Raw genomic sequence first — 9,487 nt, forward strand, 5'->3', positions numbered from 1 at the left:
TACCGGAAAATAAATAAATAAATAAATAAAAAGTGCAGGGGGAAATAACATAGCATTTGCTGACGGGTTACCGTCTAGAAGTTTTAGAGCACTGGGGTGAGAATTTAATAAGAGAACCTGATTAAATGACAGGGAGATATACTTAGTATAAAAACATACTTGTTGGTGGAGGATTCACATTTGGAAGAGCAAAATGATGCAACTCAGAGAGCTTAAACTAATTCCCAGAGTCACATGGCTGAAGTGAGAATAGAAATTTGAACATGGCCCTCTTTTGTCTCTAAGTCCTTCACTTCATCTACACCTAAATATCCTGTAGTGTCCCCATTGTACCCTCTTTTATGTCCCTTGTCCCAATAAGAAGGCCAAAATTTTGTTGTTGATAACAACCTTTGAAACAACTTACATAATGGCTTTTCATGAGAGGAATTTCACAAATATTTGTTGTATGAATGAATGAATGAATTTGGAAAGCTTCCAGTGCTGAACAAACAAAGATGGGCGACTAGTCCATGATATTAAGTGCATGATATCATAGTATTCCTTTGGAAAATGTACTGATAGCTCTACAGCAATCCACTAAGCAGAAACGTAATGTATTATGAAATTACATTGGGGAAGGGACCATGAGAACAATACTAACACAGATCTGCTTTTTTGATATTTGTGGGTAGGTGATTGAAGCAATCACACTATATGAGCAACACACTATGAAAAATGAGGATGGGTAAAGAGTTTCATTGTTTCCTCTTATAATTCTTAGGTGACCAAGAGTTCAGCAATCAAGGGACTGCAGCCATAGCAGTCATTTCTTGTGTTTCCTATAAGTGGTAGGCACATTGCTTATGACATTATTTTAGTAATTGGTCCCTGAAACACCACAATGAGGTGAAGGGTTATTTTGTTTGTTTTTTGTTTTGTTTCAGTTTTTTTTTTTTTTATTCAGTGCCGGGGATTGAATTCAGGGCCTTGCACATGCTAAGCAAAGGCCCTATGACTGAGTTACTTCTTCAGTCCTTGCTTTTTGAGACAGGGTCTTGTTTTGTAGCCCAGGCTGTGTCTGTCTCCTGTGTGTTGGGATTATAGGCATGTGCCACTATGCCAAGCCATGAAGTGAGATTTCTTACCTACATTTTACAGGGGAGATTTCTCAGAAGTTAGGTAATTTTCCCAAGAGAGGTTGCTGCTGCCAGGATTTACACCCTGCTCCATCTACTCTCAACACAGGATCCATGGGGTTGCTTGTGCTGTTACTGTAAGACTGAATCAGCAGCTTGGTTAGCCAGGCCCTTAACCTTGCTGTGGATCTAAATGCTGGTTCCCCTTCAGTGGCTGAGGGAAGGGACATGGGCTGTTCACCATGGTATCCTTGGCATGAAGCAAAGGTCTGCTACATTAGAGAAGTTCTTCCAGATTACTCTGCATAAGGAAAATGTGGGGATGATTCGTGCTGTGGTTCTGACAGCACAGAACAAAAGTTTCATGCACTGTAATTTTGATCCCCATAGTGGAGGTATTTGAAAGCACTGGCAACTTTAAGAAGTGGGGCCTAGTAAAAGGTAATGAGGTCACGGGGCCCCACCCTCCCGAATGCATGAGTGCTGTCTTGTGAAAGTAGGTTGAGTCTCATGTGACTGGATTAGTTCTAGAGAGAGCCAGCTGTTATAAAGTGAGGCCACCCACATGCTTGGCCTCTTCTTCACGTGGCCTTCTCTTTGAGCACTTCTCTGCCATGTTGCAAGGCAGCCAGGGAGCCCTTTGGTAGGAAACTGGTACCATACTCTTGGACCTCCAGAGCTGTGAGCTAAATTAAACTCTTCCCTTTATAAATTACTCTGCCTTGGGTATTTTGATATAGTAACACAAAATGGAGAATAAAACTGGGTAGGAGAAAAAAATTTTGCTAAAAAGGCTGAGGACACCCTATACTTAAGTGGTAGAATGCTTGTCTAGTAAGTGCAAGGCCCTGAGTTCAAATGCCAGTACTGCTGAAGAAGGAGGAAGAGGAGGAGGAGGGGGAAGAGGAAAGAAAAGAAACCATATTTCAAGTGGAAAGCTAACAGGCAATTTCATTATGTAGTCTATATGAATGAATCTGAAAGCATAAAGATTTGGCAGTTTGGCCATATTGCTTTTATTTTACCATGACTAATTTTATGGAGACCGATGACTATTGAAAAAAGCCAACAAGGTCCTTGAAACACTTCTTGGAAACAGTCTAAGATCTCTCAATATTTGACTCTCCTGCGCTCAGTCCCTGCTCAGCACCCCACAACCTCACCCACAACAACAGACACACTTGCCTGGGGGAGGTCCCTGGAGGTGCCACACCCTGATAAATGCTGTCTTTAGAAAGTGGGCTGAGTCTCATTCAGAAGGGTGGCGCCCTCAAGGGTACTTTCCCCAGGGAAGAGTTCTAAGTCTGTGCAAAAACAAATGTGGTCCCCAAGGTCATGCCATAGAAAAATCCTCGTTGTTGTCCCCAAAGATGGGAGACTTAGATAATCTTCCCTGGATCTTCCCATTGGAAAGCCAAGCCAGGCCAGTGCAGAACCCACAGGAAAAACAGTGTGTTCGTATGTCCTAGCACAGGACACTTTTTTCACTACATTGCCACTGATGGTGTAAGGAGTGCTGGGACACCTTTTGCCTCTCAGCCCTCTCAGCCCTTGATAGATTTCAGAAAGAAATCCATATAGGGAAAGGCAGGGATAAGGAAACAAGATTCTGACTTTTTGTCTTGGGCTGACCCTGTTTCCTCCCTTCAGAGAAGGGGAGAAACTTATATTGTCAAAATATTAAGAGAGTTGTTAAATGGTGAATTGCTAAGAAAATCTTTACAAGCAGGAAATTATGTGGACTAACATATTTAATATGAATAATATGGATTTTTAAATAAGAAGTAACAACTTACAAATTTCCCCAGGAAAAACAGAATCGTGACATATTTCAGAATTTATTTCTTTTTTGGCAGTACTGGGGTTTGGAGCCTGGGCCTTGAGCCAAATGATCTATCACTTGAGTCATGCCCCTGGCCTTTTTTGCTTTAGTTATTTTTCCCATAAGGTCTTGCATTTTTTCCCCTGGGTGTCGCCTAAGGCAGCAATTCTTCCAACTAGAGATTTCAGTGTAGCTGAGATAACAGGTGTGTGGCACCCCACTGGGCTTATTGATTGAGTAGGGTCTCACTAACTTTTTGTCTGGGCTGGCCTGGAAATGTGATCCTCTCTAATAACAGGGATTATTGAAATAACCCACTACACTGAGATTTAGGATTGCTGGTCAGTAACACAGGTTGAGCATCCTGAATCTAAAAATCCAAATGTGAAAGTTTTGGAGTGATGACATCACACAAGTGGAAACTTCCATACCATGGAACTTTGTTTCAGACATAAAATTATTAAAATTACATAAACTCACCCCCCCTCCAGGTAATGCATATAAGAAGTACATGAAACATAAAGGAATTTCACATTTAGACTTGTTTCTCATCCCCAAGGTATCTCATTATGTGTATATACAAATACTTCAAAATTCCTAAAAAAGAAAGATGGGATATCTGAAACACTTCTAGTCCCATGCATTTTGGATAAAGGATACTCAATGTGCACCAGCTTTCTAACAGTAACTGGTTTTTATTCTAGGAAGTTGAGGTTATACATCTCCAATGCCTTACTGGCTTCTTCTTAATTTATTTTAACCTTGTGCTCACTGAAGGCAGTTGAAAGGCATGTGTAACTATTTTAGTGTGACTCCCCATTCAGAATTGGCATCACATTCCCTTTTTTGCTGTTTCTCCTTTAGGTCATGGAGTTAAGGAAAGCAAGTTCAATTTGTGTGGCTTCTAGTAAGCTCTGTCTTTTTCCACCTTCTTCTAGCTGTGCACCACCAGACAAGTGAACCTTTAAGATTATATCCATCCTTGCCAAGACATGACTTTGCTCTCAGGTAATCAGCTCTCTTGAAGTGCCTGGAAGGGAGAATTTCAGCTCACTTGGCACAAATAAGGTGAGAATATTTGCTTAATAAAAACAGATTCCTTGACATGAAGGCATCTATCTGTCACTCCATGAATCACCAGGGTTGATTGGGCTGATTTAGCTAAGCAGGTGTCCCCTTCCTCCCTCACCACCCTATGTGATTTCCTCCCAAAGCTGCACACTTGCTCAAAGAGGATTACCTTTCTGGAAAAAAGGACTGTGACTCAGTCAAGGGTGTATGAATAGCTGTTTTCCCCTGTTAGAACCTCCAAACAAGCCCTCAGGTCTCCTCAAGGAGAAAGAACACAGGGTCCTCAAGCTTTTAAGAGTCCAGAAGCATCTAAATGAGGTGGTGCCTTTCTTTTAAAAATAAAATTCCTGAATGTTATTTATTCTGCTACTTCTACCTTCCTGAGTGTATTATTAATTAAGTTTGAGGAACTGAATATACTTTTGGTTCCAAGAGCTTTATGTGTCACCCAACAAGGGCATCTGTAATGATGCTAATATCTCTAAAGCTCAGATACATCCTGGCTTCAGAACCTATCTGACCCATAGAAAAACATGTCAACACTTTAGTGGCTATTTCCTCATCAAAACGAAGGTACTTCCTTTCAACAGGGCAACCCTAAAGAATCTGAACTAAAATGATTCATCCCTATGTGGAAGGACTTTGAATTTACTGTTAGAGTTCAGAATAGAAAACACAGGATACCAACTCCCTCTTCCATTCCTTTTTTCTCACATTCACTGAAGAGACAAAGAATAAGAAAAGAAGAATCTATTTCTGGTATATGAATTTAGTTCTCAGGATGGAAAGTCAGAATATTACATATGGCAATCATGACCCTGGTTATCTGAATACTTTCTTTCTCTACAATATAGTGGCTAAGGTAATCATATAGGTAAGGATTACTTAATTTTCACTGATTGTGCAGGCACTCTAATTACCATTTCAGAAATAAGGAAGGTAACATAGGAAGGTAACATAAGTACTGGGTTATTTGTGCATTTCTGGAGGAAATAACTTACAATCACAATTACTTCTCAACCAGTCAAGATTATCTCCTCGGCATCAGTGCCCACTTTCCCAACTATTGGCATGCCCTGTAGCCAGATAAGAGACCTCTGTCCCTCCACTTATATGCGATCTATATAGTCTGGAGCTGTCTGACGCATTGAGAGCTGGGTTATCTCCTCATCTCTTAGCCTCTGTGGTTCAGAAAGCAAGTAGGGCTCTATTTTCTCTAAAAACACATCCCAAGACTCTGCCCTTTTTGTACAATTTAGGCTTAAGTCAAAGCTTCTAGACCACGAGCAGGAAGGAGCCCACAGCCAGAGACAACTTTGTGTCTTAGGGACATTTGGCAATATCTGAAAACATTTTTGGTTGTTGCAGAGGAAGGGGAGGATCCTACTATTGGCAGCTAATGGGTAGTAGTCAGGGTTGAAATGAAAACATCCCACAATGCACTGGACAGCCACACAACAAAGAATTGTCCATCCCAAGATGTCAGCAGTGCCAGAGTTAATAAACTCTTATTAGCGGAAAGTTGATAAATAACCCTTTCCATAATAAGTTTATGACTTTTTTTTCATTCAATCATTCAACACATATTTATTGTGTATTTCCAGAGTACTGAAAGAAAGAAAAAGTCACAGCTGTCCCAAGCCTGCAGTCAGAAAGAGGAAATAATACACAAAGATCCCTGCAGATTGTGGTACACATTTGTGAAGGAAACAACTGGAGAACAATGGACAGTAACTAGTTGGTGCTTTAGATTAAAAGGTCAAGAAAGTTTTTCCAAAGAAGGTAATTTGCTTTTGGAAACTAGTAACAAACCCCAGTTCAAGCTGGCTATACAGTGAAAAATATGGTTCACATAACTTAAATCCAGAGGTAGGGTGGGTCTCAGGAATGACTTAAATCCTTGGTTCCAGCTGTAATTGTCTCAATCCTATCCATGTCCATAGGTCAGTTTCCTTCCCAGGCTGGTAGTAAGTCATTAAGTTCTAGGCCTCCTAACTTCATATAACAGAATCTTCCTATAACAGAAGGAGGTGATGGAGGGAGGGGAAAGGAAAGGACAATGGTGAGGGGCAAAGATAACTCTCAAATTCCAGAATTCTAAACCATAATTCTGAGAGTCAAATTGAGTAGTCTCCCCATAGGTCACATACCCATCTCTGAACCAATGACTATGGCCAAGGGGAATGGGATGTGCTGATTGGCCCAAACCAAACAATGACTACCACCCTTGGCACTTGGGCTGGCACTTGCTTCTCTTTGATAACAACAGAAACTGGATGTACCCTTGGGAAGGGTAATATTCTAACCAGGTAGACATTCCTCTACTGGGAGATGAGATTTAAATGGAGCCTTCAAGGATGAGAAGGAGTGGGCCTAGCCAAGAGTGAGAGGAAGATCTTTCTAGGAAGGCAAATAAATACAATCCAAACACCTTGGTGTAGGAAGGAGGCCAGTGTATCTTAACAGGGAATGAGGCCTATGGTGAGCTTACAAGAGCAAGATTTTGTTAACCACATTTGTTGTAAAATAAAGCAATCCTTTTGGAGGTTAGAAGAAAAAAACATTTTATGTATTTTTCCTAAACCCTGGCTGTCAGAAGACAGGAGAAAGTGTCCTTAATATATCTACCTTTTTATGAGTCTCTGCTCCCAGCACAATTTCCCCATGCATTCCTATTTTTAGGTGCTCGTTCTAACGTAACTTAAAAATAGGGACAAAATAGATTTTAGCAGAAGCAATTAGCTTTTAAAGAACAAGTTTAAATGTATGAAAAGAAAACAAAAATCATTTAATAAGCAAATATTGACATTCAAAATGGACAACATTTTAGGTATGACAGTGTTCATGATGCAGAAAAGCCATACCAAATACATCTTTATTTGGAACATGTAGCCTTACAGCACCTGCTACTGTGCTGAACACAGAGAAGCATACCAAAATAGTATTCATACCAGAAATTGAAGGTCAAGTGCACTTTCATGTGGATCTACATATTTACTCCTTTGTCCATCTCTTTCTTCTTTTCAAGGAAGCTAGTCATGGCTTTTTATATTTACTACATATTATCACATTGAATGGCATTTTTGTTTGGGCTTTTCTTCTTACAATTTTACAGTTTTGTTTTATCGTTCCTTGGGAACTGTCTCTAATCCTAATTTTAAGGACCTTCTTGATCTCTAAAACAATAACTGCAACGGTGACTGCTGGCAGACAGGATAAACCCACCTTAATTCTCTGTTTACCTCTGGGTCCATACTTACAGTATAGCAAGGATTTATGGCAATTGGTTTTATCTGTTCTAGCTACTCAGGAGGCAGAGATCAGGGGGATTGCGGTTTGAAGCCAGCCTGGGCAAATAGTTCTTGAGAACCTATCTCGAAAATACCCAACACAGAAGGGGCTGGTGGAGTGGCTCAAGTGGTAGAGTACCTCCCTAGTAATGTATGAGGTCCTGAGTTCAAGCCCCAGTACTGCCAAAAAAATAAAGTTGCTGACACTACGACAAAAATAGTGGGGAAATTATATATGTAATAAAAATGTAAAGAATAAAATTTAGTATTGTTAACAAAATGACAAGCATTTTTAATTACATAATAAATGTATTTTTTACAGTCTCTTATCACTCACATTCTGTGAATTAATAGTAAAGGGAAAGTAGTTAAATACAGTGGGGCTATGACATGACTATACAACTAAGCATCCACAACAGTATAAGTTGGGATTGAAGTTCTGGTGCTGACTTTTATTCAGCAGGATTACTATTCTTACTACAATTTAAGGAATGCTCATTACCATATTAAATGTTTTATTTATATTTAATCCTTCCAAAATCTCAGCCAAAAATATATTATTTCCATTGTATAGGTTTGCCCAGGACTATACAGTCGGTAAGATTACATGATATATGTTGAATATTTTAAGTACATTTTTGATCATTACATAAACCTTATGAAGAAGAACACAGGGTTAGTAATTATTTTAAGGTCACACTGTTCACAGATTAATAAGGACAGTCAGGATTCCAGCCCATAAAGTTCAACTCAGAGAAGGTTGGTGATCTTACAAGCTGTACTTTATATAAAGCATCTTAGCAATGAGTGCCAGGATTTGAACCTGACCCAAATCTGTCTGGCTCCACTCCTCTCTGCAGATTCCTCATATAAAATGTGGGAAACAGACCGAATAATCTCAAAGGGCCTTTCTCTTCAAAACTGCTATGACTCCATCTATTTTACTATAAGTTTTCATATGGAAAAAGAAAAGTAAATTGGGGGAGATGATGAAGTTCTGGAGTTGCGTAACAAAAGAATCATTATAGCTAACCCTATTTTCAAATTTAACAATACAACAACCCTGAGGTAGCTACTATTATCGCCCCCAATTTAAATGTGAGTTAAGTGAAGCAGGTTAAGGTTAATTAATTCTTGTAAGTGGCAGGCCCAGCAACCATTAAAAATCATACACAATTCACAAGTAACATAAATCTGATCCTCTGATTTGTCTTTAACTGAGGCAGGAACTGCCATACTCTTCATGAGTTAAGATTTTTCTAACCTTGGGTCTCACTTATTCTTTTACACACTTATTCACTAGCACGTGTTTGAACTTTGCTTATTTCTATGTGCTGGAAGCAAGGTCAACATGCAGCTCTTAGGCAAACTTAAAAAGACGCAAAATGGTAGGAGAGGCTTGGCAATTCCAGCAGCCCAGCTCCCTTTCCTTCCTCTGCCGGCCTCCTCACTGAACATTAATGGGGGCATCGCTTTCCAGGGAGAAACAAAAGCTGTATTAGACCAAACAGGAAGTCAGGCATCTATTTATTCAGACTTAGGAGTGGCAGGATTGGACACGAGGCTGCTTAAATCAGATGTACCAAAAAGCAGCAGATCGTGCCATTGCAGACGGACTTCCACATTACATCACAATTAAAAACTGTTTTCCTTTGGAAAAACAAAGCAGCTGACATTTTATTCCAGAAATGACTATCCTCCCGACTGATGAAAGAATTCAACACACTTAACACAAACCCTATACTTATTAGACATGTCTTAAATTAGCGTTCCCCTATTTTAAGTCACAACGCATCGGTTGTCGGCGTAATCCCGACAAGAACAGAAATATGAAAACAACAAATTAACGCTCACGCCTGAGAAGGCACGAGCTTAAGAGTGCTGGGCACAGCAGGGCCTCTCCCGGGTGTCCGCAAGACAAAGCCTGGTCCCAGCAGGCACTGCGGCCGGGACTACACATCCCGGCATGCAAGGAGCTCATGTCTCCCGGCCGGACTACGCTTCCCGGCATGCTCTCCTGACAGATGGTTGGCCTCCCCAGCGTCCGGAGGTCTGGGGTCTCGGAAAAGTGGGGTTTGCCTCCGCCAGGTCAACTCCCTTTGTGGTCTAAAGATCAGACACCATCTCCCAGCAGCAAATTATGAATGTGACGTGTTTTCAAGTCGTTCTTTGCAACTCGTGTTATT

This window comes from Castor canadensis, chromosome 10 (genome assembly GCF_047511655.1).
Source record: "Castor canadensis chromosome 10, mCasCan1.hap1v2, whole genome shotgun sequence".
Lineage (NCBI taxonomy): Eukaryota > Metazoa > Chordata > Mammalia > Rodentia > Castoridae > Castor > Castor canadensis.